Raw genomic sequence first — 27831 nt, 5'->3', positions numbered from 1 at the left:
GTACACGGCGTCACAGTCCCCATCCACCTTCCTGTCCTTGGTCAGGCCTGCTGTGGGTCCCCTGCAGGTCACCTGGGCCCAGGCTCCAGACCAAGGTTAGACCTCGTGCTTCTCTCCAGGGCTCCTCAGAGAGCCGGGACCACCCCATACCCATGTCTGCCCAAGCCTGACATCCAGCCCTGACATCCAGGCTGCAGATCAATAAATCTGTCTCCTGCTCTTCTCTCCCGACCATCTGTTTTCCCTGGTGGTCCCCAGGGAGTCTGCCAGGCTGGCTGCAAGCTCCCAGGTTGGAGAGAAGAAGCTGTTTTGGGGCCATCTGTTTGAGAGGTGCCTCCGGCTGGGGTTCCACAGCTGAGGGAAGCTGCCCAGGCAATGGGGAGCTGCCAGGAGGGGCCAGCAATTAGGGAATGAGAACCACCTTTATCTTTAGGCTGGAGCCGGGAAGTGCGGGCTCTCAGAGGTAGACCTGTGAGATCCCAGGCTGGCTACATCTCGGACATGTCACTGGGGCAGCTGGTGCCGGAGGGAGCAGAGAAAACAGTCTGAACGTCGCCACCTCCCTCCTCCCCACACCCCCCTTTTAAAACACATACACACACCCTTAAAACTGGGTTGCCAGTGACAACCTGGCATATCATCTTCTTTTTATATTATTCTTAGCCCCTCTGTTGCCATAGCAACCGAACAATGCTTTTAAATATAGCAGTTAATTTTTACATCTCCAGAAACAAAGTTCTGGTGCTGTCCAGAAGGCCAACAACTACTTTCTCTCCTTGGGGCAGAGTCCTCCAGACTCATCTCACCAGATGTCAGCCCCAGAGTGTGAGCTGGGGCTGGGTGTCCTCAGGCTGGCAGGGATGCACCTCCTGTGTTCCCTCACCTGATTACACTCCAGAGTCCAGGTGTAGCAGACAGAACCTAGGTTCTTTCTGTATCCCCTCAACCCCTGAAACCCTCACTTTTGTTCTCTGAGCCTCAGTTTCTTTATCTGGGTAATGGGGATGATGGTATCTGCTTCACAGATTTCAGTGGGACTTAAAAGGAGCTAAAGGAGGTGAAAGTGGCAGCCGGGAGACAGTCAGTAAATATATCTGTGCTTTTTTCCTTTCTCCTTCCCCTCCCCCATCCCTTTTCTTCCCTTCGCTTTTTCTGTCCTTACCTCCCTCTCTCTTTTGCATTTTTCTCAACCCCTCCTCCCCCCTGCTTTGAATTATTGATGTTAAATTCCCAGCCAGTAACATCAGAGGGTTAAAATCCATAACCAGCCTTCCTCTGGCCTCCCCTCAGATCGACCCTCCCTCCATGGGCTGGTGAGCTCATCAGAGTCATTAATCATACATCATGGCTTGAGAACCCAGGGCCCTGTGGTCCAGCCGCTGGGCAGGAGGCAGCCCGGACAGGATGTCTTCCGGAAGGGCTGGGCTGGCTCTGAAGCCTTGGGCAGAGTAGACACCATTAGTGGGAGCTTATCTGGGAAGGAGGAGCTGGCCACCTGTGGAGGGGCTTACATCAGAGAGCGCTCCCTAGCCCAGTGATTACAGGTGTTATTTCCAGGTCTGCAGCTCTCCCCAGACCCTGCCCCCAGGCTTGCTCACCACCCACTCATCTCTCTGCATTCCAGAGCTCAGCATGGCAGGTCTTCAAACAACAGGCAGCAGCGTTTCTAATGCTCAGTAACAGTCAAAACATGGCAGGAAAAAAAAAAAAAAAAGGTCATGAAGAACCTAGGGGTTAGACGGGAATAAAGACACAGACCTACTAGAGAATGAACTTGAGGATATGAGGAGGGGGAAGGGTAAGCTGGGACGAAGTGAGAGAGTGGCATGGACATATATACACTACCAAACGTAAGGTAGATAGCTAGTGGGAAGCAGCCGCATAGCACAGGGAGATCAGCTTGGTGCTTTGTGACCACCTAGAGGGGTGGGATAGGGAGGGTGGGAGGGAGGGAGACGCAAGAGGGAAGGGATATGGGAACATATGTATATGTATAACTGATTCACTTTGTTATAAAGCAGAAACTAACACACCATTGTAAAGCAATTATACTCCAATAAAGATGTTAAAAAAAAAAAACACGGCAGGGACTGCCCAGCAGGTAGTGAGTTCCCCATTATTGGAGACTTCAACTAGAGAAGAAAGCCAGGGGTTAGGATGTTGTGGAAAGGATTGTAGTACCGGGTTACAAGTGGAATAAACTCTGGTCTCAACCTATAATTCTATAATGCAAACAATAATATTAAAATCACCATATAATTTTGCAGAACCTTGGGCACTGATTATTATCCTCATTTACAAAAAAAAAAAAAAAAATTGCCCAGGGTCATTAGGCTGGTCAGGAATCTGACTCTGAATCCACTGTTCTGCCTTGCCCATGATTCTTCAAGTTCAGCTTTCCTGGCTGGAAGCTGCATGGTGGGGGGCGCTTATGGAGCAGTGCCGAGTGTGACTTTAAGCTGAGTCCACAGCCGGTGGCCTGGAGACATGCAGGAGCCAGCAGCTGCGCTGGGTGCTGGAGACCTTTTTCAGGGACCAACAGCAGACACAGGAAGAGAACATGAGTACTCTGAGGGCTGTGGGAGCCTTGAGGAGGGAGGGATGCTCTGGGATGCGGGCCAGGCGCAGGGCGGGAGGGAGCCGATGCAGGAGGGGAAGGTGGGCGTCCTCTCCAGCCCACTGTGGGCCATGGACTCTTGTGGACACTTCACACCTCACTTTATTTAATCCCCCCAAGACTCCATGCTCTGCTGAATTTGTCAAGGTCACACAACTCAGAAGTGGAGGGACCACATGTGTCTGACACCAAGGCACTACTGACATCGGTGGGAGGTGGCAGGGGGAGGGACAAGCCTGCTGAGTCTGGATGGCCCAAGGTCTGGCTGTCAGTCTTCATTGCCTGAGGCTGGTGTGGGTGACCTGTGAGCCAGGAAGTGGTGGCTGAAGGAGCGGCCCGCAACCCACCAGAGCCCCTTGGTGCTTTCCCCAACCCCCAGGGAGGACGGAGCAGGGACAGTGGCTGGAGGTACAGAGGGGCTGCCGTGCTGTACGGGGGACCACCTCTGGCCTGTGAGACAAGAGACCTGGGGCAGTTCCTGAGTCTGTTGCCGGTTCTCTGTGACCCCTGAGGCAGGTCATCTCAGGGCCTTGGTTCCCTCTTCACTCAGAAGGCAGGGCAGTCATTGTCCTGCCTATTTCACGTGCTCAAGTTCATTTTTCATTGTTGGCATCCACCTGCCCATCTCTACCTAAAACATCCACCAGCGGCAGGTGCCCAGTGTTCCCTTATCATGCAGTAGTTTTCTCTGTAGTACATGCCCTGACATTCTATCATACCCCTCTTCTTTTACCTGTGACTCCCTTTCTCTGCCATGAGACTGTAAACCCCATGAGATCTGGGACTGGACTTTATTCAGGGCTGTGCCTCCAGCACCTGAGCAGTGCTTGGTACAGACGAGCCCTGAGCACACAGTGACTGAATGAATGAATGAATGAATGCACGACCACGTGACTGGGGTGGTGCGCCCCCTTCCTGCTTCCGCGGCCCCATCTGTGTCTCCTCCTGGCACTTGTCACAAGGCGCTGCGATTGCATGTGTGTCTCCCACACACTGTCAGGTCCCTGAGGCTGAGCACAGAACCAAACCTCAGAGAGGTGCTTGATGAACCTTTGTGGAAGCAGTGAATCTAAGCCCTCTCCCCGCTGGACCTCAGCTTCCCCATTTGTCAACTGTGAGCGTGTTTACCCCAGAGGCTTTATAAGTGCCCTCTCTCAGTGACATTCTGGGATTTGTCACCTGTTGGCTGGCGTTACTGCACCTGCCCCTGGGTGTGTTTGCCACCCCAGTGCTTGTCCTGACCCTCCAGGGTTGGTCACTGGCCAGAGTCTGACTTCCCCTTGATGAGCAATTAAAACCCCAGAATAGCCCATTGTTCAGAAACAGGTGCCTGGACCCTGTATTTATCTCCAGCGTGCATGCCCAGTGTGCTCGGGGCCCTGCCAGCCACGTGGTGGGCATCGTTGGGACTGCTGAGGCTTCTCAGCACCGAGAGGCCATCCCTGGCATCAGGAGACAGCCAATGCCAAGGGGAGCAGGCGCCCCTGAGAGCCAGGCACTTATTGAAAGCGTTTCACATTCCTCAGGAAGGCCTCGCGAGATGGGTATCATTAACCCCATTTCACAGCGGGGGGTCGGATGCTGAAAGAGGCACCATCCCCATGCACGTGCGTCAAGCTCGCAGAACTTTAAGGGACAGGACTGGGGTCTGAACACAGGACCGGCAAGCTTTTTCACTGTGCCACTCAGCTTCCCCTGGATGGTGGGTACCATCAGCACCCTGAAGCTGTAGCCCAGCGACTGCTGGTGAGTGGGTGAGAGATGGTCCCATGGGACCAGCTCGTGGATGCGCTTATAGGGTCTGCGTCTGCAAGTAACCAGACTGGATTTTTGGCCTCTTCTTGCCCCCACCCCATGCCCTCAGCATGTTCTTCTGGGTCCTGTCAAATCTCACATCCTCTCTGAAGGACGTGAGAACAGCCTAAAGTGCTAGGGAGAGAGAGGCTAGGGACTTGAGATCAACCATGCCCACGGGGGTGGGGCAGGCACTCAAGGCCAGCCCAGAGGGTGGCAGTGGGAGAATCCAGTCCAGAGCAGAGTCCAGAGAAACGGCCAATGTGGGCTGGCAGGGGGACATCCGGGCACTGCCACTTACCAGCCAAGTGACCTTTGGTAAGCTGCCCTTCAGCTCCCTTATCTATAAAATGGGAGTAATGATAGCAACTGCCTGACGTAACCCTCTTTGGGGATTTGATAAAGTAAATTACCTGTAAAATTCTCAGATGAGCACCTGGCAGGGAGCACGTGCTCGTAAGCCACTGTTGGCCACCATCGTGTCACCACCCTCCTGCACAGTGCCAGCCCTGGGCCTGTGGGGCTGCAGCTGGGCGCTGGGCCAAGGCTGAGGAATAAGGTGGGTGCCGGGCCTTGGGAACAAGACCGTGACAGTTTCCAGGAACAGGGCACAGTATTAGGGGAGGGAAGTCTGAGCTGGGGGTTCTTTAGATGATTATAATGATAGGTTCGAGAACCAGAGGTGGGACTAAACTTGCAGGGGACCCAGCTGTTGGAGGAAGAGAGATGGGGGGAGGAGGGTCAGACCCTCACTCCGACTAAGGCTAATGGCTAAGATTAAAGCCTTTCCATGTGGTTCTGAAGAGTTAAATTACCATTTCACATGTGCTTGTCCTTTTTTTTTTTTTGCGGTACGTGGGCCTCTCACTGTTGTGGCCTCTCCCGTTGCAGAGCACAGGCTCTGGACGTGCAGGCTCAGTGGCCATGGCTCACAGGCCCAGCCGCTCCGCGGCATGTGGGATCTTCCCGGACCGGGGCTCGAACTCGTGTCCCCTGCATCGGCAGGCAGACTCTCAACCACTGCGCCACCAGGGAAGCCCCTGTGCTTGTCCTTTTGAAGCAGAACCGTGGAATGTCCAAGCTGGCAGTGATATTGACCACCCAGGGTCACACAGCAGGTTAAGAGCACACCCCTGTTCTCAGTGCTTCTGTCTCCCCTTTGGTCACTTTAGATGACGGTTTAGGATCTTTCCAGCCCTGCAAATGGCCCCTAAAGACTGTTCCTGTGGTTTGTTCAGCTGTAGGAAGGGGTGGTGGGGACTGTGAAGAGGCAAGGCATGTGGACCAGGATACATCGGGAGGCTGATCCCCGGGCTGACGCACAAAGAACAGGATGGGGGGAGGGGCGCGGTCCAGCTGCTTTCCGTTTGGACTTGACCAGGGCTGTCTCTCTGAGGCACGGGGGCTGCTTGCACCCTATCAGACGCAGCTTGGCGTAAGCTGGAAATCTCTCCGGGGCTCTCCAGGCTCCTGATGGAAGTTGCTTCCTGAACTAAGCCTCTGTTTGTCCCTGACTTCTCGGCTCCTCTTTAGGTACGATCCCTCCAACGTGCCTGTCCAACACCTGAGCCAAAGCAGGCAGGCAGGGGTGCCCAAGGGGTTGGTGGGGCCTAGAATTTGCCTGGTTGCCCTGAGCTCTGCATCTGGCGTGCCTGTGGGTGGGGGCAGTGGAGGGGGAGTATTTACTGAGCTGCAGCCTCCCCTAAACCCTGCTATGTTGGTGACTCGACATAACTGGGTTTGTTTCTTTCTGCCTCTGTTTCCCTGTCTTAAACCCTGCAAGGGTCAGAGCCCCACATGAACTCCAGACCCTGAGACCCTGACTAGCTATTACCATTTCATCCAGACCCCACTTAGGGCTGGATCTTATTCCCTATACCCTCAAGCTTCTGGCTGGGTTCTTGCCCCCAGCAAAGAAGACGGCCAGGAAATGGCACTGCCATTCGTCTAGCTTCTGAGATTGCCACTGCCAGAGACTACCTGTGTCCACCCATGAGTGGCCCTGCTTGGACCCATCCACCCTCTGGATACTCCCTCCTCCAGGCTTCTTCCTGCCACCGGCCCTTTGATGCTACAATCCCAGCCTGCTGGTGGGTACACATTCCCAGGTCTGAAGCTCTAGCTGGGTACAGGGATGCTTTGGGCTGCAGGAACAGAAACCCAAGTACAAGTGGCCTAAACAGTAGGGGTTTATTAACTCCAGAAACCTGGAGGTGGGGGCAGTTTCAGAGCTGAATAACCCTGTGGCCCAATGATGTCAGGGATCCATCACTTTCCAGCTTTCCCTCCTCTGCCCACCTTCCCACCAAGTCAACATTCTTTCACTCTAAGGCATAAGATGACCCTGGGGGGCCATTTGCAGACATGATGATAGGCAGTGGAGAAGAGGACCATCTTTTCCAAAATCTCTTTCTTGTCCCAGAAACACTGAGAAAGACTTCTTTTAGCTATAAAATGGGAGTAATAGGTCCCATTAGCCAGAATTGAGTCACATGCCCATGCCTGAACCACTCACTAGAAAGTGAAATGGAACTACCCTCACAGGATTAGACTCATCATGGTTTACCCTCTGGGCCTGGGGAAGGGCTGGCCCCAGTAAAGGCAGGCCTCTGTATTCCACTTGGACTTTTCCTGTTTGCATTTGGCGCCAGAGCACCTGGTCACAGCCCTTTGTGGCCAAGGAAGCCATTTTGACCTCTTCCTGTCTGCACCCGGTAGGTGTAGAGTGTAAGTAACAGAAACTGACTTTAGACAACTAAAGTGAAAAGGATCAAGTTGGAAGGATAATGAATAGAAGGAGAATCTCATAGAATTGTTAGGAAGGTTGGAGAACCTTCCAAACGGTCCATTGGCTCAAATGAGGATCCAAGGTCCCTTTAGGGAGCAGAAAACAGGAACTTATTGCTGGCAGTCCTGTCATAGCTGCAGAGACGGAAGATGCAGGGGCATGGAAGGAGCATCAGATATACTTAGCTCAGTCTCATGCCATCCCTCTGGCTGCAGGAAAGCAGGGAGCCTTGCTTTATAGTCCACCAAGAGCGGGAGAACTAATTCCACCAAAATGAAATCAGGGTGCTATTGCAGAAATAGGGAGTGAGGGGGTAGGCACTGAGTGGCCAAAACCCAGCCAATGCACACGGTAGCCCATGATGCCTGACCTGAAGACAAAGCAGAGATGGCGTGCTACATGTCCCTCACACGGGGATAAAAGATGACCTTAGGGCTTCCCTGGTGGCGCAGTGGTTGAGAGTCCGCCTGTCGATGCAGGGGACACGGGTTCGTGCCCCGGTCCGGGAAGATCCCACATGCCGCGGGGCGGCTGGGCCCGTGAACCATGGCCGCTGAGCCTGTGCGTCCGGAGCCTGTGCTCCGCAACGGGAGAGGCCACAACAGAGAGAGGGCCGCGTATCGCAAAAAAAAAAAAAAAAAAAAAAGATGACCTTAACTTCACGGGGATGGCCACTCGGAGCAGGAGACACGTGAGCACCCTGTCAGGCCCCCAGAAAGGCAGCCCCCCTGTGACATCACCCTGACAAGCAGAGGACCCCATCAAGTCCTTCTAAAGGCAAACCTGAGCCACTCCCCTCAGGGGTGGCTCCTCCTGGCTCCTCCCAGCTGCTCTAGAAATTCTTCTGTTCACCAATTATAGGAAACTGGTGACAGACTCAGAACATTTCCAAGTCTTTCCTCAAGAATGCATGAATCCGAGGCCAGTGCCCAGGCTTACCATCCTCCAGGTAGGGCAGGTTTCAGGCTTGCCCAGATCTATTGCAGCAGATAGCAAACCATTATGGAGCACCTTCTCTGGGGCAGGTAAGGGCTAAGCACTTGGTAGGCAGTATTTCATTTAATCCTCCCAACCATCCTATCGTACGGCTACCATTTTCCTTTTCTACAGATGAGGAAACTGAGGCTTGGGAAGAGTCATTGATTTTCCCATGGACAAACAAAAAGCAGAGCAGGATTCAGATCTGATCCACAGCCCCCTCTTAGTCACTTCAGCGTACTGCCCCACACCCCACTGCTATCGCTATCTTGTTCTTCCTGCTTCGAAGAGAAATGGGACCGTGACCTTAGTTCACACATTTGTCCTCTAGGCTTATCCACTCCCCAAAGACCCTCCTCACCTTGGGCATCAGCCCGCCACCTGTCAGAGCCTCGGATGGCTCCAGAACGCCATCCCAGAATGCTAAGTCCTTTCTTACCCCACCCGAGGCCCTCCATGAAAACACAGTCACAAGTTGTACTTTTTAATGTCCACAATGAAACTTTGTCTTTGCCCTCATAGTTGTGTCTTCCAAGGACATGGCTCTGCCTTCTGTTGGCACAGAGCATCCTTTCTGCTGCCCTTGCCAGTGCCGTCAACCTGGCAAAGGACCAGCTGGGCTCCAGGATCCCCCAGACGTGCCACAGAACCCCTTCAGGAGCAGCCTTGGAGGGAGTTGTGGGGTAACATGAAACATAACCCACTTCTACCAGGGCACCCCACCTTTATCTGTTTTCCACACTGGTCTTCAACGTAAGTTTTATTTTCTAAGAACAAAACTCTGCAGAAAATTTATGGGTTCATTGGATACATTGATGCTTTTTCCCACAAGATTTCACAAGGTTTTCCTTGAACTAAACTCCTGTATCACCCTGGTCACTAGAATTGTCTTATGGGCTCATAGCTTATCATTTTCTCTTTGACCTCTTTTGAAGGCCAGTACTTCAGGAATAGCCATATATGCAGGAAATACCTCAGCACACTAGTAAAAAATAGAGAAAGTTGTCCACTGTGTTTCTTGGTACCCTTGAAATAAAGACCATGGTAACCAAGTCGTCTCAGAAATCTGGCACAGGGGCTTCCCCGGTGGCGCAGTGGTTGGGAGTCCGCCTGCCGGTGCAGGGGACGCGGGTTTGTGCCCCGGTCCAGGAGGATCCCGCATGCCGCGGAGCAGCTGGGCCCGTGAGCCGTGGCCGCTGGGCCTGCGCGTCCAGGGCCTGTGCTCCGCGGCGGGAGGGGCCGCAGCGGTGAGAAGCCCGTGTAACACACACACACACACACACACACACACACACAAAAGAATCCCCCTGCCAAAGCAGAGGACACGGGTTCGAGCCCTGGTCCAGGAAGATCCCACATGCCGCGGAGCAACTAAGCCTGCAAGCCACAACTACTGAGCCCACACGCCACAACTACTAAAGCCCACACGCCTAGAGCCCATGCTCCGAAACAAAGAGAAGCCTCTGCAATGAGAAGCCCGCGCACCGCAACGAAGAGTAGCCCCCAATTGCCGCAACTAGAGAAAACCCGCGCGCAGCAACGAAGAGCCAACACAGTCAAAAATAAAGTAAAATAAAATAAATTAATTTAAAAAAAAATCTGGGACAGGAGGGTTTGATTTTCCTAGTTTCCTGGCTCCTTCCTACTACTGACAATAGAACCCATCTTGTTTTGCTCCTTACCTTGGCTACTAGAATGCCCAGAGCTGAGATATTCAACTATGCATCTCTCTTTTTAAAATGTGATTTTTCCATTATATACTACTTGTGTATTTCCTAAGAATTAGAAAAAAAGACAAGTAAAAGGAAGCCAAAACCAAAAATTACTTACTGTGTTTCTACTCCCCCCAAAACTGTTAATATTTTCATCTATTTCTCTGGATTTTTTTATGTACAGTTTTCATGTGGGTTTTTTGGTAGGGTTTTTTTCTTTTAACATAGGTGAAATCATCCTGTATATAAACTTTATAGCTTGCTTTTCTCAACCTGATATCTAAAGATTATCACATTCTTTCTTTTTAAATTGAAGTATAGTTAATTTACAAGGGTGTGTTAGTTTCAAGTGTATAGCAAAGTGATTCAGTTATGCATACATATATATGTTTATATATATATATATTCTTTTTCAGATTCGTTTCCATTATAGGTTATTAAAAGATACAGAGTATAGTTCTCTGTGCTACACAGAAGGTCCTCGTTGTTCACCTATTTTATATATAGTAGTGTGTATATGTTAACCCCTAATTCCTAATTTATCTTTCTCCCCACCCCTCACTGTCCCCTTTGGTAACCATAAAGGTACTTTCTATGTCTGCGAGTCTACTTCTGTTTTGAAAATAAGTTCATTTGTATCATTGTTTCAGATTCCACATATAAGGGATATCAGATGATATTTGTCTTTGCCTGACTTACTTCATTTAATATGATAATCTCTAGGTCCATCCATGTTGCTGCAAATGGCATTATTTCATTCTCTTTTTTTTTAAGATGTTGGGGGTAGGAGTTTATTAATTTATTTATTTATTTTGGCTGTGTTGGGTCTTCGTTTCTGTGCGAGGGCTTTCTCTAGTTGTGGCAAGCAGGGGCCGCTCTTCATCGCGGTGCGCGGGCCTCTCACTATCGCGGTCTCTCCTGTTGCGGAGCACAGGCTCCAGACGCGCAGGCTCAGTAGTTGTGGCTCACGGGCCTAGTTGCTCCGCGGCATGTGGGATCCTCCCAGACCAGGGCTCGAACCCGTGTCCCCTGCATTAGCAGACAGACTCTCAACCACTGCACCACCAGGGAAGCTCCATATTTCATTCTTTTTTTATGGCTGAGTAATATCACATTCTTAAAGGATGCAGAGTATTTCATCAGGTAGATCAGAGGTCAGCAAGATTGTTCTGTAAAGGGCCAGATAGTAAATAATTTAGGCTTTTCAGGCCATACTGTTTCTGTGCCTACTGCTCCACTCCGCCTCTGTAGTAGGAAAGCAGCCATAGACAATATGTAAATGAGTGGGTGAGGTTGTGTCTCAGTAAAACTTTATTTACAAAACCAAGCTGCCAGTGAGATTTGGCCCGCAGGCTGTAGTTGCCAGCCCCTGATATAGATGGAGTCTAGTTTTCATAGACCCGTTATCCATTTCCATATGTTAGCATTTAGGTTTGCCTTCAGTTCTTAGAATTTTTGTCCCTCAGACTATATTCCTGGAAATTGAGATGACTGTGCCCCAAAGTATGGATATTAGTGAGGCAAAGCTCTTGGTTCACGCTGTGAATTGTTTTCCAAAAGCATTCTCCCAAATTCCGCTACCAGCAGTGATGTGAGTGTGCCCATTTCCCCAAACCCTGTGTGCACTGGGCATTGTCCTTCAAGACATTTACCTCCAGCCTCCCGTGCTCCCTTATGTCTGGACTTTGCTTTTGTCTGATGCTTCACGCCTTGGTCTGCACTTTTATTCTTTAACCTTCCTCACTTTCTTTCTGGAAGTAGGTAAGATTTAAGCAAGCAGGGGTCAAGTTCAGGGGTTGGGGGAGCCAGGGAAGCACAGAGTCCTAAAGGTCCAGTGAGGGTGGCACTGGCCAGCAGGGCTGACAGCTGTCCTCCTCTGCTGGGTGAGGGACCCACTCTGGTGGGTGGTCACTGACTAGAACTTCCATCACTGTGGGTCAGGTTGGGGAGTGGAGATGAGACTGCCATGGGGAGAAAGGAGCAACACGGCAGGAGGGGACAAAGTGGATTTGGGGCTCAGACGACGCAGGCTTCCATCAGGCTCTGTGTGTGAGCTTGAGAACGTTATTTTACCTCTCGAATTTGCCCAGTTTTTCCTATGTGAAGGGGATAAAACAGTCAACTGCACAGGACTGTCCTGAGGATTCAACAAGAGCCTTAATACCAGACCCTTGCACAGTGCCTGGCACAGAGAAAAGACTTAATGTGTCTTTGTTAAGTTGAATTGGCTTGAATGCTAGGGTCTTAGGAATGATGGGAAACAGATCATATGAATATTTTTTAAAAGAGAAAGAGTTTGGATTCAGTGCACAGTACAGGGTGGGCCTTCAAAAAACAATTGATGATGAATGAATGGCTGGAACTGTGAAGTCAAACAGCTCCCGCTTTGTCACCTGTTAGTTATACGATCTTGGACAGAGCACCTCCCTCCCTACAGTGCTTCAGCACCCTTCTCTGAAAAATGGGTTTACTGCAGGATATTTACCTAGGGCTCCCAGATGAGAACACAATCATGGGTGGCTGAGTAGATTGTTCAGGGTCGCCCAGCTGGTCCGCAGAGAGCTCAGGGTGCCCCCCTGCCGGCTTGCTGTGAGGATTACACGAAGCCAGGATTGTGAATTTTCTGGCTCAATAAATGTTCATTCCTTCCCTTAAGCAAGCTGGTCTGCCAGCCTGGGGGTATTGGCCAGGGAAACTGAGCACAGAGGGGGTCTGCAGCCACCGCAGGGACTGGGACTGCCCCAGAGGCTGCCGCACGGTGGCTGTGAGTTGCTGGCACTGGCGCTTGGGAGGAGCGTCCCAGGTGGATTCTCCGGAGGTCACCTCTCCCAGGGGACCATTTCCCAAGAGCTGTCTCGCCTCCACGGAGTCCAGTGTGTGCTGTGGCCAAACAGAGAATTTGCCTTTTCTCAGCAGCCTCTTGGCTGGAAGTGCAGCCTAGGCTTTTCTAACAAGCCATAGCTCTCGTATGTGAGGGAGCAGGTGGTAGGAGCAGCACGTCGCACAGGACGAGCTAGACCGTGGGACGAGCTCCATCACGGTCAGCTGCTATTGACCTTGGTAGGCGTGTTATCACACTCCTATGCACCTGGGCTGGGTATAGGAGGCTTTACCTCCTCCATATGACATCTGATCAACCCAACTTCCCTTCAAGGAAGGTGTGAGTATCCCCATTTTACAGATAAGGAAACTGAGGCAGGTATGGGGAGGTAAGTACACAACTAGTGGTAACAGAGTGACAGTATATGGCCTTGAATTTAAGTGTCTGACTCTAGAGCCCATATTCTTAACCATTAGTCATATTTACTGCTCTTCATTGGACATAAAACCTCTCGGTGAAGCAGAAAGGGATTTTAGTCCTGAAATGACCAATGTCCTTCCTTCTGGATTTGTCTGACCCAGGAACGAGGGGACCCTAGATTCTTTGAGGCCAGAACTCCAGCTACTCTTTTGACTGACTCATTCATACTGGAGGCACAGTTATTGACCTCTTTCCAGGGAGTATTTCATCAACTATCCAACCAGTGTTTTTTAGGGATCTTCCCTGTGCCAGGCCTTGTTCATGGTGCAGGGAATGCATCACAAGTAATAATAATTACAACTCACCCTTACTATGTGCCAGGTACTGTTCTAGACACTGCACATAGATTAACTCATTTAATCCTCACGATCCCACAGATAGCTGGCATTAGCCTTTCCTTATAGATGAAGAAATCAAGGCACAGAGAGGTTAAGTAATCTGCCCAATGTTCCACAGCTAATGAGTATCTGAGTCAGGATTTGAACCCAGGCAGCCTGGGGTCAGCATCCATACATTCAATTGCCCCTGCACTGTTGTGGCTCACATAGTCCCTGACTCATAGAACTTCTAGTCTTTCCTTTCCAACAGGCATGTTCAAATAGGACCAAACTAGCTTAATTCAGTTTTGTTTGCTAAGAAGCGAACTGGGCAGTGAGAATGAATCATCCCGGGTTTATAAAGTGCTTGACATCATGGGGACAGTGGGAAAGAGTCAAGGTCATAAATGGGACCCTGGTCTATTTTCCACCACGGCCTTGACTGCCGTGTGCCCTTTGGCAAGTCTCCTCACCTCTCAGCCTCCGTTTCTTTATTTGCAAAATGGATTGTCAGTACCTGTTCTAACTGCCTCCAGGCATTTTTGTGAAGACCAACTGGTGTGGCAGATGGAAAGAAGATTTCAGATAGAAAAAAACAGGCACTGGGCAAGGATTTGTTATTGAACCAAAGTGAAATTTTGGTCAGCTTGATGAATGAATGAATGAATGAATGGTCCCAGCAGGCCTGCAGATTGGCTCCCTGGGTAACAAATGGCTCTCTTCGGGAGGTCTGTTGGAAGTTTTCAGAGTCTCATCAGGGCTCTCTCCTTGGCCATGTCCCATGCTCCCGTCCCTTGAGTTATTTTGCATCTAATTTTGTGTGAGGCTCCAAGGCTGCTTTGGCAAACATCCATTAATGTCTGTTGGGAGAAAGGCCTTGTGCTAGGCTCTGTGGGGAGACTGAGATGAATTTTGAATGGTCTCTGCTCTCAGGGGCTCAGAGGCTAGGAGGAGAAGTAATAATAATAATAGCGATAATAACGATGGCCAGTATTTACCACATCCCAGATATTGTGTTGAGTTTTTATATGCATTATTTCATTTAATCATTGCAACAACTCCATGAGTTACTAAAACTTTTGTCCCATTTTGCGTGAGGAACCAGATTTAGACAGGTTAAGTAACTTACCCAATTTCACACAACTCTGAAATTATAGAGCTGGGCATGAATTTGACAAAGAATATGTGCATACAAATAACTCTATTATAAGGTGGAAACCACAGCGTATCCTACTAGAGGGGCAAGGACAGGCCTCTTGGCGTTCAGAAAGGGAAGGGGAGCAGGATGATGGTGGTGATGGCGATGGTGATGCTGACGGTCTGTTGACGGTAATGATGAGGATGTTCATGATGGTGGTGGTAGTGACGGTGGTGGGGATAATGGCAGTGATGGTGGTGAAGAGGATGGCGGTGATGATGATAACCCTCTAGTGCCCGTTTGTTGAGCTTTTCTTTCATGCTAGGCCCTGACCTGGGTGCTTCCTACTATCTCATTTCATCCTAATAATGACTTTCCAATGTCAAGGTCATCATCTCCATTTTACCCATGAGGACTCTGAGCTAGAGACAGACTGAGTGGCCTGCCAAGGGCACGCATCCAGCCTGCGCTGGGCTGGAGCTTAAGCATGCCTCACAGCAGAGCCACGGCTCTTTCCCATACCAGGGTCCCTCACCCGTGGGCCATGGGGCCGGGCATCCCGGAGATGCTCCACAAATACCTACTGAGCAAATATTGAATGAATGGATCCCCAAGGGGTCAAAGCCTTAAACCCAGAAGACAGAAATAACATGTCTCGAGTGAGTATGTGTAACCGTTATTTAAATAGATGTAGCGGTGCTGTGATCACTAAAATACAAGTTAATTGTAAAGCATTATGTTCATGTGGCTTTTGTATTGTTGTTCTTTTTTTTTTTTCAATGAAAATATACTAAGTGTACAGTTCAGAGGAGTTTTGAGAAATATTTTCACACACAAAGGGGTCCTCGTGCTAAAAATGGTGGGAAGCGTCCTGCAGTACTGCATGTCGTGTGAAGTGCTTTGCCCAGTGTCTGGCACAGAGGTCACTCAGAGGAGAGAGGAAACCCACCAGGCTGGGGATTGGGAGCTGTGGCATTGGTCCTGGGTCTACAAGTGACTTACTAGACCTGAGCTGCCCCTTTCCATGGCTGTCTCTATGAGACCTAACACCAGCATCTAAGAGATTTCCCAAGTGGCTATGGAATGCTGGCATGAATGAATGGGTAACTGAAGAAAAAAATGAGTGAATTACGACGAATGGTGCTCAGGGAGCCTGTGAGGGGATGTTTTCCCCAAGGAGTGCTTGAAAGTGAGAGGTTTTCAGCCAGAGAGCAGAAATAGAACACAGGGGGTTCAACAGGGACCGTTGACTCCAGACTTCCAGCTCTGTGAGTGGGTGGTTAGGCTACGGTGGCATCCCCAGGGGTGTCTGATCTTGACTCTGTGATGACCCTGTTGGAGATGGGGTGGTGGCTGGAGCTTGGCTGTGAGGCTCCTCTCAGCAAGGCTGTGCTCCCTATTTGGGGATGCATTTTTCTAACTCAAGTGCAAACTGACAGATGGCAGTGGCATAATATTCTCACATTCTCTACTTCCCACAGGCCTCCTTCCAACACAGCCCTGCGAGCTCTTAAAAACCTCTGTCATATCTCGACCATGAGACCACGGCTGGCTCTTGGCAGGTAAGCCCCCCATTGCTCCCTCACACCACGGGGCATGGAGCAGTTTCAGCACAGCCCTAGGACCATGGGCACGTTTGTGGCCAAGAGGTAGGTGGGGCTGACTCCAGTCTTGGCAGGAGAACGGAGCCTCACACGCTACCAGGACTTCAGGACAAAGCTACCAGATGTCCAGAGTCCTGCAGCTGCCGTTTCTACCAATGGCAGTATATGGCGCTAGGAACGTGTCCTCGGACAGAAGCCAGGGAACTGGTTCTGACACCGTGTCGGCCTTTACTGCTCAGGAAAATCTCAGGCAAGAACCTGCCTTTCTGGGTTTCTGTTTCCCTGTGTGAAAGTGAGGGAATAGGATTCAGTGAACTGGACTCAGAGCCAGCTCTTCTAGCCTCTGGCCAAGGCCATGGGCTAGGAGGAGGAATGGTGGGGACAGCAGCTGTCTGCCACTTCCCTAGGGCTCGTCTCCTGTTTGATTGCTCCATGGACCTCCATGGAGAGCCTGGGCTGGGCTTTGCGTGTGCCGTGCGTGTGCATGTATGCATTTGAGCCCAGGACCTGTGTCCCTTCCAGCAAACTGTGCTTGAAGTCGAACTCAAGCATGGACAGTCACCAGCCCTGCACCTGCCCCGTCATGGCTGGACAGTAGGCTGGTCACTGTAGGCTCTGGTGCCCAGATGGGAAGGGCAAAGGCTGCCCACATGCTGAGAGCATGGGCAGTCCCGCAGCAGAGTGTGGGTGTGAAGATCAAGCTGGGTGATGGGCAACACAGGGTGGGAGGCTAGGTTACCATAACAGTGAGGCCTTCGTTCTTGTGGGAGTGAGTGCAGGGCCAAAGCTCATGGGCAGATCTTCAGGGCAGGCTGGGAGAGCTGCCCAGGAGATGAGACCAGGAGGGCCCTGAGGCCTAGAGAGGAATAAAGCACATCATTGCCCTGAAAAAGCTTCCCATCCGAAGGAGGAGATGATGTGCAAATAGCCACAGTACAAGAAACCTGTGAAGGCAGGAGGGGTCCATTCTGTCTGGGTTTGGTTGTGGGGTGGTTCAGGGAAGACCATTTGAAGATGACACTTGAACTGGGCTTTGAAGGATGAATAGAAGTTCACCAGGTTAAAAAAAAAAAAAAAAGGAAGAAGGGTGTTCTAGGCTGAGGAGACAGCATGTACAAAGGGGGAGTGGCTGGGGTGTAGGCCCAGAGGAGGAGTGAGGAGAAGTGAGGCTGGGAGAAGTGGGTGGGCCTTTGAATGCCAGGTCAAGGAGCTCGGGGTAGGCCCTTTATGATCAAGGAAGTAAAGGAGATGGTCAGCTCCGTGGTGCCAAGAGAGGCCTCTGGGGCCCAGGGAGAGGCTGAGAGCAAAGAGGAGGGGCTCGTGTCGGAACCTACTGAACATTGGCCATGGGAGGCCCAGGGCAGGACGCCCCTCACTGAAGGGTCTGTGCCCCACCGGGGCCCTTCAGGTCTCCCGATGAAGAGCAGCCACAGGGGCGCTGGGGTCCCCGTCCTGTGCCGGGGGCTTCTCTAGTGGAGGGCTGCTGGCCCGGCCATTAGAACCCCTCTTCCCGCCGCACGCAGCTCCCCTCCTCCACCGCCCCTGAAGAACGGTGGGCCGCCTCGCCCAGGGCAGCATCATGTAAGGATGCAGCGTTGTTACCGAGGCCCTTCTCAGCCTTCTCCCATCCTCTCCACTACACAAGGAGGAGGCTCCCCCGCTAGAGTTGTTTTCTGTGTGATGGGTAACACTCCACAGTCGCGTAGTTTTACAGTTTCCTCTCTTGGCAGAACTCAGAACGCCTTCACATCTGTTGTCTCTCCTGGGACAGAAGAAAGAGTAGGCTCTGGGACCCGAGAGCGCTGGGCTCCGGCCCTGCCCTGTCACTCCCCTGGGGAGCAGTGTAACCGCCTGTGCCTCAGGGCCTTCATCTCCTAAATACCCACCCCCTCGGGTGGTTCCAGAATCAGATGCCAGAGCCCGTGTGAAAGGCCAGCTCGGTGCCCGTCACGTGGGCAGCTTATATTCTGTGCTGCTCTACCAGCTCACGTCCCAGTGATGGATGTGAGCCCTGGAAAGGCCTGTGGGTTTTTTGGTTCAAGGGTGGCATGAACAGTTCGTACCTGTGCCTCAACAGGCAGGCAGGCCCATGGACTTCATTTTCCTTTGAAAAGTTCATTCAGCAGAACTTTCCTGACACCTCCTCTGTTCCAGGCACTGGCAGACACTGGGGGCCCCGACAGGAATAAGATGGTCCCTTCTGCAGAAGGGATGTGTAAACAGATAGCAACACACTGTAAGAAAGGAGCAGAGCTGTGGAAGAGGGAGCGTGGAAGGATCAGTGGGGATTCGTCAGGTCAGGAGAATCGTGGAAGGCAGCGCGGGCGTTCCAGGCAGAGGGGCCAGCAGGTACGCAGGCATCACCGCGGGAAACCTCCTGCTTGATGGGGCATCTGTGTTCGTGTTTACAACGACCTGCTCTGCAGAGCTCCCCATCACAGAGGAGCATCCAAGGAAGCCTGCACCTGCCCCCTTGTCAGCTCAGGAGGGTCAGATCCAGGCCAGGCTTCACAGTTTAAGAGGAACATCAGTGAGCTCTGAGATACGGCCAGATGTGCAACTTCTAGTGCCCAGCAGCAAGGGGTTTCTGATGCCTTTCTTTTTTTTTTTTTTTTTTTTTTGAAGGATATTTATTTATTTTTTTGTGGTACACGGGCCTCTCACTGTTGTGGCCTCTCCCGTTGCGGAGCACAGGCTCTGGACGCGCAGGCTCAGCGGGCATGGCTCACGGGCCCAGCCGCTCTGCGGCATGTGGGATCTTCCCAGACCGGGCACGAACCCGCGTCCCCTGCATCGGCAGGCGGACTCTCAACCACTGCGCCACCAGGGAAGCCCTGATGCCTTTCTTGCTTTGAGTTGAGGGCATGTGTTACCCACAAACTCAGAATTAGTCAGGGAAACGTTATTGCTGTGTTTGTGCTGGGGCCTGGGATAGAGATGAATAAACATGGATCCTGCCCCAAGTACAGAGAAAGAGGTGGACAGACCTTAAAGGCCCATATCAGATATCTACAGATGCTCTAACGGGGTGGGGAGGGCATTCAAAGTGCTAAGGGGCCGTAGAGGAGGGGCAGTCAGAAGGCAGGAGCAGGGGCCTGTCATAAGGAGGGAATCTGAGCCAGATGATAATAAGAATAAGAATACTTACAATAACTAATGATTATTGAGCACTTACTATGTGCCCGGCACTGCTGTAAGAGTTTTATATGGATTTACCTTTCACCTACACAACAATGCTATGAGGCAAGTGCTGTCACCATCCTCTTTTACAGATGAGGAAAACTGATGCACAGAGAGGCTGAGTAACTGTCCAAAGTACACACAGCTGGCAAGTGGCCTAGCCAGGCCAAACCTGGGCAGTCTGGCCTCAGAGCCCACTCTTGAAGGACCTGGCATAGCCTAAACACTAAGCACTCTCTAAGAACTAGAGGCACCAACAGGATTGGGACCATGTCTGTCTTGCTCTAGCACATAGTAGGCACTCAGTAAAAATGCATTCACTAACTAGAATGCACAGATGCATGGATACGTTGATCCCTGAAAGAGCAGGGACAGAAAATGGGCACAGGGACAGGCACTGCAGACAGAGGTTACAGCTGAAGCAAAGGCCTCGGGTGCTGGCACGTGGAGTTGCTTCGAGGCTCTGCCAGGTCTGGAGCACTGGAAGGCTGGAGGGGACCAGATAAGGAAGGCAGAGTTTGAAAGGGAGCTTCCCTGGCCAACCCTTCCTGTTCCAAAGACCTGGCACCTGCCCGCCTTCCCCTGCAAGCCTTCCCCACCCAACCTGTCCCACATCGAGAAAGGGAGGATGCCTTGACCTTTGTGTCCCCACACCTCTCTGTCACCCATTCCTTCAAAGGCTCCCAGAGGCAGGGGAGGCAGGGGAGGCCTGCACCACCCAAGGGGGGCTTAGGAAAGACAGTTTAAAACGTGCTCCTCTACGGGATGGCTTTCTGGATGTTTGAGGCTTCAGAGAGCCGGTGTTTTTCAAAGATCCTTCCTCCCTTCCTTCCAGCTCTGTGGGCTATGCATGGGAAACTAGGGCTGGGGCTTAGCTCTGTGGCTTCCTAGCTGGGCGCCATTGGGTAAAGCAATTCTGTGCCTCAGTTTCCATCTCCATAAAGTGGGAATAAAAACAACAGGATTAAAGTGAGCAAGGTTTGGGGAAACTCCCATTCAGATCGCGGCTCAGTGAAACGTGGTTTCTCGGCTTTCTGCTTTGCTTCTGGGGCCTCAGTTTCCTCCATAAAAGGAAGACTTGGAGAATGTTGATCTCTCCAGCTTGACCTTCTAGGATTCAAAGCTGTCCACACTGGAGGACTAGATATACAGACACATTTACATATACATATGACTGTAAGTATATACAATGTAATCACTTTTATAAATTTAAAATGTATACTAAATTATATTTAATATAAACATATAACTGACAGTACCTTTGTTGTGTTTCCTTCTGATTGAAAAAGTAATACATATTTACTGAGAACATTTTGGAAGGTACAGAAAAAGGAAAAGTTTCAGCCGCTATTGCACATTTGACACTGCCTCTTAGATAGTCAGGGAATTCCTCTCCCACCTTTTCTCCTATGCACATACACAGATTTTTCAAAAACATATTTGGGATTGTACTCCGCATCCTATTTTTTCACTCAAGCTGAGCTATGGAGCCAGGTCTCTGGGCAGGGCTGTCGTCCCCACGCCCGGGAGGAACCAGAGGCAGCTGCTACCACAGCTGTTCTGTGCCCGCTCCCCTGCTCCTGCCTGGGCGGCCGGCTGCAGGCATCTGACCTTCGGATGTTCTGTGTCTCTGGCGGGTGCACATTTTACACTAATTTTAGCCTAGCCTCTCAGGCCCGCTGGCCTTGGGGGCTGCACACAATGGACGGCTTATGTAGACAGCTGCCAACAGTGCAGGAAGAACCGTCCCACCTTAAAATGTTCCCCATCACCGGCCAGTCCTCTGCTCTCAGAGAACAAGCCGGCTCCCTGTTCCTTCTCTCACCAGGAAGGGGCCAGTGTTGATGTTCCCAGCCCAGCAGGCTGGACCTGGCGGGCAGGTGGCCCACCGAACACATGGGCGATTGCTTCTCTGGATGGGGCCGTGTTTTTACAGGACAGGCTTGAATTTGAGCTGGAACAGCTGAGAGAGACTTCCCAAGAAATTGCTGGGTGGTGAGTTTGCAGCAGGGCAGCTGGGTGTCTGAAATGTCCCTGGGTGCGTATAGAGAGCCTTCCAGAGCCTCACCTTAATGCTTTACCTTTGTCAAGTTTGTACAAACGTACAATGTTCTTTGACATCCGGTTTTGTCCTGATGACAGCCCTGTGTATTGGGTGACAGAATTCCCATTTTACAGGCAAGGGAACTGAGGTCGAGATGGGGAAGTAATTTGTTCAAGGTCACCCAGCAAGTCAGTGGCAGGGGCTTGAACATGAACCTGGGTCTCTCACCCCAAGTCCAGGGCGCTTTCCATTCACTGGCATCGTACAGGTAAGGGGTTCACCCAGGTTCATATGCACCTGCTCTGTGTTTCCTTAGGTTTCGTATTGTTTTTGAAAAACGGAGATACTTTAATTTTCACCTTAAAAGTCATACGTGATTATTGAAAATAAATATACCTAGTTGGTCTGTTTCTAAAGCACAGATCTGATCGTGGGAGATTCTCGCTTCAAAATGTGCGATGTCTCCCTTTGTCCACAGAGTGAAGTCCACGTGCCTTAGCCTGACTTCCAACCTTCACAGCTTGCTACCTGCTCAACCCCTTCCCCACTCTCTCCCAGTCTGGGCTCCCCCAGCACTTAGATAGCTCTACCGTGGCACCAAGGTGGGGCTGGAAACATTCCTTACAATCTGCCTCCTGAGCAGAATAGAGCCATGAGGCAAGAAACCAGGGGGTTACTCATCTCCATGTCCCTGGGGCCCACCCGCGGCCAGACGTGGAGCCAAGACCAGTAAATGTATTGGTCCCCAACCCACGCTCCTTCATGAGAAACTGGAGCTTTGATCTATGCTTAGAAGAAAGCCGAGGCCTGCCCGACAGCTGCCAGCCCCATAAGGAAGTTGCTGCTTGGCCGGACTCCCAGGAGGGGCCTGCAGGGCCAAGTCAAGGAACACCAGCCCTGGGCAGGCTGGGAGGAGGAAAACGGAAGGGCGTCCCCAGATGTGTGCTGGAGACCAGCCCCTTACCCCATGGCAAACCTTCCACCTCCACCCCCTCCCCTCCGCAGTCCCTTAGTGACAATACAGCCTGTGTCATACATCCGCAGCCCGGACAGTGGCTCTTTGACCCAAGTCCGATGCTCTTCAGGAACAATCCATAGGGATCACAGCTGCTCTGGGGGGAGAAAAGTTCTCTAGGGACTATCTTGGCTCAGTGAGGGCAGGACCCTCTCTCTCCGACTCCGTGGGGGGCTCCTCTCTGGGCGTAGCCCCTCAGCCTCCCAGACTCTGGGCTCTGGACATTACTGTGCGAGAGGCAAGGCCTTTAGAGTCCCACAGCCTGAGCTCCTGCCAGTCCTGTCAGTTACTAGCTCAGGGTTCCATCTCTCTGAGCCTCAGTTTCTGCATCAGCAAAATGGGACTAGTGATACCAGCCTTTCAGGGTTTTTGTATCTTGCAGGAAAGTGCTTTTCAAAAAGCCTAGCAGAGCAGCAGACACACGGTGAATGCCTGTGCTCCTTCTTCTGGAGGGTTCTCAAGGCCTCGAGAGCCTCCCTGAGAAGTGCCAAGGCTGCTCGGTGAGGATGGAGGTCTCTGGGGAGAGGTGCTGGGGCAGGTTGTACATGGCACAGCAATCTAGCAGCTACCACTTCTCTGATTCTGACGTGGTGTCGGGGATTTAGCCAAAGACAAACATTTTGTTTTCTAACGAAAGCCCGTGGAAGAGTAGACTTTTATGACGGTTGTTTCACTTCACTTTCAGCTTTCTAGGAAGATGTCTTTCGTTCATTTATTCATTCGTTCTACAAATGTCTCCATGGCCTTGACCACCTGCCAGATGTGGCAAGAGATGCACAAACAGGCCATGCAGGGCCCCTGCCTTCCAAGAGCCCACCGTCTCACTAATAATTGTCATTCAGGGTAAAAATGTAGGAATGACATGGGAAAGGCACAGTGTTGGGGTAGGGAGTGATCGTTTCCTGAAGGGTTGTTTGGGAAAGGATCCGTGAAGAAGGTGGCACCAAAATGAGCCAGTTAGGAAGCACAGAGGGAAAAGACCCCAGTCTCCAAAGAAATAGAGGCGTAAAATTCCAAGAATAAACTTAGGAAGTCATTGTGGATTAGTCTATAAGTTAAATGAAATCCCAATTAATATCTCAACAAAATTTTGTAATAAAATGATTATAAAGTACATCTGGAAAGATAAACGTGGATGAATAGCCTAGAAAAATTCAGTGTTGGTAAAGTGTAGCTCAGTGGACCTGAACAGAGCACCCAGAAGCAGGTGTAAGTGAGCGTGGTGTTTAGAATTAGAGACAAAAAGGCTGATGATTCCTGACATGCTATAAAGACAACCAGTTAGCTATTTGTAGATGGAAAAAAAAGAATGAAACTAGATCCATAATTCAGTCCTCACATCAAAATATTTCCTAGGTGAAGAAAAAGCATGAAACCAGAAAAGTACTAGAAGAAAAACAATGAGGGAACATTTATGTCATACTGGGAATGGAGAATGCCTCCTTAAGTAGAAAACTAAATCCAGAAATCATGAAAGAAAATAATTAAAGACCCCATGGGCAAAAAACACAATAATCAAGGTTAAAAGATTATAACAAGCTAAGAAAAGTATTCCAATTTGCAAAAGACAAAATGCAGGGCATATTAAGCGTATGAAGGGTAGTCACCAGTAGTCAAAGGATGTACATTAAAGAATCAAGTTGTATGTTTGGGTGCCTATTTCTTGTTTTATAATTTTTTTAAATTTAGTTTTATTTTTTAACTAATGTGTTTATTTTTGGCTACGTTGGGTCTTCGTTGCTGCGTGTGGGCTTTCTCTAGTTACAGTGAGCGGGGGCTACTCTTCGTTGCGGTGCGCAGGCTTCTCATTGCGGTGGTTTCCCTTGTTGCAGAGTATGAGCTCTAGGTGCACGGCTTCAGTAGCTGTGGCACGCAGGCTCAGTAGTTGTAGCTCGTGGGCTCTAGAGCACAGTCTTAGTAGTTGTGGCACACAGGCTTAGTTGCTCCACGGCATGTGGGATCTTCCAGGACCAGGTCTCAAACCCGTGTCCCCTTTATTGACAGGCAGATTCTTAACCGCTGCGCCACCAGGGAAGTCCAGGTGCCTATTTCAAAGCATGGGAAAACCTGGGGAAATGAGGAATGGGACACAGGGACACTGGAGCACTGTTAGTGGATTGTGAATTGATACATTTTCTGGAGGGGAGGTTTAACTGTATGTACCAACATTTTCAAATGGGCATACCCTTCAACTCAGCAGTCCACTTCTAAATAGGTATCCTAAGGAAACAATCAAAAAGTGCCTGGAATTGTATGTATAAGAAGGCAACAGAGCACAGTGGTTAAGAGTGAGGCATCAGAGGTCAGAGAGACCTGGTTTCATGCCATGTGACCCTGGAAGAGTTACTTAACATCTCTAAGCATCAGTGCCCTCAACTGTAAAGGGGGCATCATAATAACACGACTTTCATAGGCTCGTTGTGAGATAATATTCAATGAGATGATACTTATAAAATTCATAAATATGATTTATATAAATGTAAATTTATCTGTGTACTTGTTTATAAATAAAATTCAGTGAGATAATACTTACAAAACTCTTAGCAGAGGGCTGCGCCCATAGTAAGTGCTGAATAAATGTGGCTATTTTATTATTAGCAATAAGGCTGTTTATCTTAATGTTGTTTATAATAGTGAATAATCGGAAACAACCAAACTGTCCATCAGTAGGTTAATAAGTAAAAGAATGCTCGTGGAGGTGCAGCCGTCTTGAGACCTGTGTCTATGGGTCTGGAAAGGTGTTTTTCACATAATAGTGTATGAATATTTTTTAAAAGGTGTCAAAAGAACGTGGAAGGTATGTTCTAGATGGTATACATCTGTGTATCTAGAAAAGTACTGTTCATTCTTGTTATTAACAGTAGTTAAGTTCTATAAAGTTCCACAAACACTGAATTTATTTTGTGAGCACTGAACCATTGTTCCTAGGAGAAATACAGCATTGGTGCCTGTGAGCCTCTGGTCACAACTTTCTCGTCAACCTGTCAGTACGTAACCTTGCTGTATGTGTGTTTCTATCAAAACACCTTATTTAATATGTACTGCTGATTCATTAACATTGCACTCATGGCCAATAGCCCTGTAAGTCTTGCCTGAACGAAGCATATCTAACACACGCGTTGTCTCTGTAAGGCACATCACAGTGAAATCACTGACAAAAAGCACAAAAATGCAAACATCATGACATTAAATAGACTGTAAAAAGGACACTTGTTGACATAGGGGAGCTGAAACAAGAAGGCAGTGTCGATGGACATTTAGGTGGCTTCCATGTCTTGGCTATTGTAAACAGCGCTGCAATGAACATTAGGGTGCATGTATCCTTTCGGACCATGTTTTTCTCCATGTATATGCCCAGGAGTGGGATTGCAGGATCCTGTGGTAGCTCTATTTTTAGTTTCTTAAGGAACTTCCCTACTGTTCTCCATAGTGGCTGCACCAATTTACATTCCCATCAACAGTGTAGGAGGGTTCCCTTCTCTCCACACCCTCTTCAACATTTGTTGTTCGTGGATTTTTTCGTGATAGCCATTCTGACTGGTGTGAGGTGATATCTCATTGTAGTTTTGATTTGCATTTCTCTAAAATTAGCAATGTTGAACATCTTTTCACGTGCCTCTCGGCCATCTGTATGATTTCTTTGGAGAAATGTCTATTTAGGTCTCCACCCATTTTTTGATTGGGTTGTTTGTTTTGATGATATTAAGCCGCTTGTGGGGAGACTCAAATCTTTTGCTCTGCGCGTGTCTGCAAATGACCACAAGAGCGCCATGAGCATTGATTTCAGGATTGCAAGCCAACTTAGTGAGTAGGTGAATCTACAAATGCAGAAACCTTGAATAATGACAATCAAAAAAAGATGGTCTCTAAGATGGTATCTAAAAAGATGGTATCTAAAAAAAGATGGTCATGTAAATGATAGTTATCTGACGGTCAGCGTGAAAGGTAATTTTCCCCTCTTGTTTCCTTGTACTTATAATGCTTTAACTATTTTATGGTGAACATGTGTAAGTAAAATCAGGCAAAGCAGTAAAGTTCTTTTCATTTTGGGAAGAAACACTTGTCACTGATGGCTTTCCATCGTCAAGATAAAAGCCAAACTCAGTAGAATAATAAAAACAGCTAATAATTTTAGATAATGCTTACTATGCACCCCACAGATTTCTAAGCCCTTTATGTATATTAATTCGTGTACTCCTCACCAAAAGAGATAGGTACTATTATTATATTACCCTCATTTTAAGGTGAGAAAACTAAGGCAAAGAGAGGTCAGATAACTTGCCCAAGGTCAGAGCTAGTGAGAAGCAGAGTTCAGATCAGAACCCAGTCTGGGTTCTGGCTCCAGTCTGGCTCCAGAATCCATGCTTTCAACTAAAATTCCGTGAGCGCATGCTCAGTGCCTAGCCTGGCTCTGGGTCGCAGAGATGCCCAGGAAAATCTGACCAAGAGACTTGCAGTCTGGAATGACGGCAGCAACAAGAATGCACCAGCACTGTAGGCTCGTGGCAGGGCGGTGGGGTGCTTCCCGGCCCAGCCTGAGGGCTCAGAGAAGGTGGCATGCTTTAGCCCAGCACTCCAGGGCCCCCGAGTCTGGCTCCTCTTCCTTCCTCACCTTCTTACAGGCACACCCTCTCTCCCACCAGGGCATCCCACTCACAGCCACATGCAACCATCCCCCTCTCTGAAGGAGCTCAAAAGTCATCTTCTTGGGGCTTCCCTGGTGGCACAGTGGTTGAGAGTCTGCCTGCCAATGCAGGGGACACGGGTTCGAGCCCTGGTCTGGGAAGATCCCACATGCCGCGGAGCAGCTAGGCCCGTGAGCCACAACTACTGAGCCTGCGCGTCTGGAGCCTGTGCTCCGTAACAAGAGAGACCGCGACAGTGAGAGGCCCGCGCACCGCGATGAAGAGTGGCCCCTGCTCACTGCAACTGGAGAAAGCCCTCGCACAGAAACGGAGACCCAACACAGGAAACATAAATAAATAAATAAATAAATAAATGTAAAAGTCATCTTCTTTCTCAACATCAGGAAGAAGCGAGGGCTCCTTCCCCTGATCACCGCTCTATTTTGGAGCCATTGTCTCTACTCACCTGTCCATCTACCCCCTCGAATGAACTTGTCTCATTTCATCTATCAGTAAAAGTGTGTTAAATGAATAAATAAACAAACAAGTGGAAATACCTAAGATTCTGAGCACCCCCCCCGCCAAACACAGGCCAATGGGACTGTAGCACAGTTGCTGTTGAAGGCTGCCCAGGCTCTGGAGGGCTGCTCTGTCTGCCCTGGAGCCTCTGCGACCACAGCATCGGGTGGTGGAGCTGACAGGGCTGCGAGACCAACAT

General features: G+C 50.0%; 1 long non-coding RNA gene across 1 annotated transcript in view; it reads left to right on the top strand.

Annotated features, from left to right (window-relative positions):
• Nucleotides 1-27454, top strand: part of LOC132420107 (uncharacterized) — a 344844-nt gene extending 317390 nt beyond the window's left edge. Inside the window, exons 3-4 of the long non-coding RNA XR_009518315.1 lie at nt 16127-16207; nt 27132-27454. This is a non-coding gene — a long non-coding RNA (uncharacterized lncRNA). The remainder of the gene's footprint in view (nt 1-16126; nt 16208-27131) is intronic.
• Nucleotides 27455-27831: the final 377 nt, after the last annotated feature.

Source organism: Delphinus delphis, chromosome 1, assembly GCF_949987515.2.
Source record: "Delphinus delphis chromosome 1, mDelDel1.2, whole genome shotgun sequence".
NCBI classification, from domain to species: Eukaryota; Metazoa; Chordata; class Mammalia; order Artiodactyla; family Delphinidae; genus Delphinus; species Delphinus delphis.
Note: the sequence above shows the minus strand (reverse complement) of the source record. Positions and strands in the feature narration are given on the sequence as shown.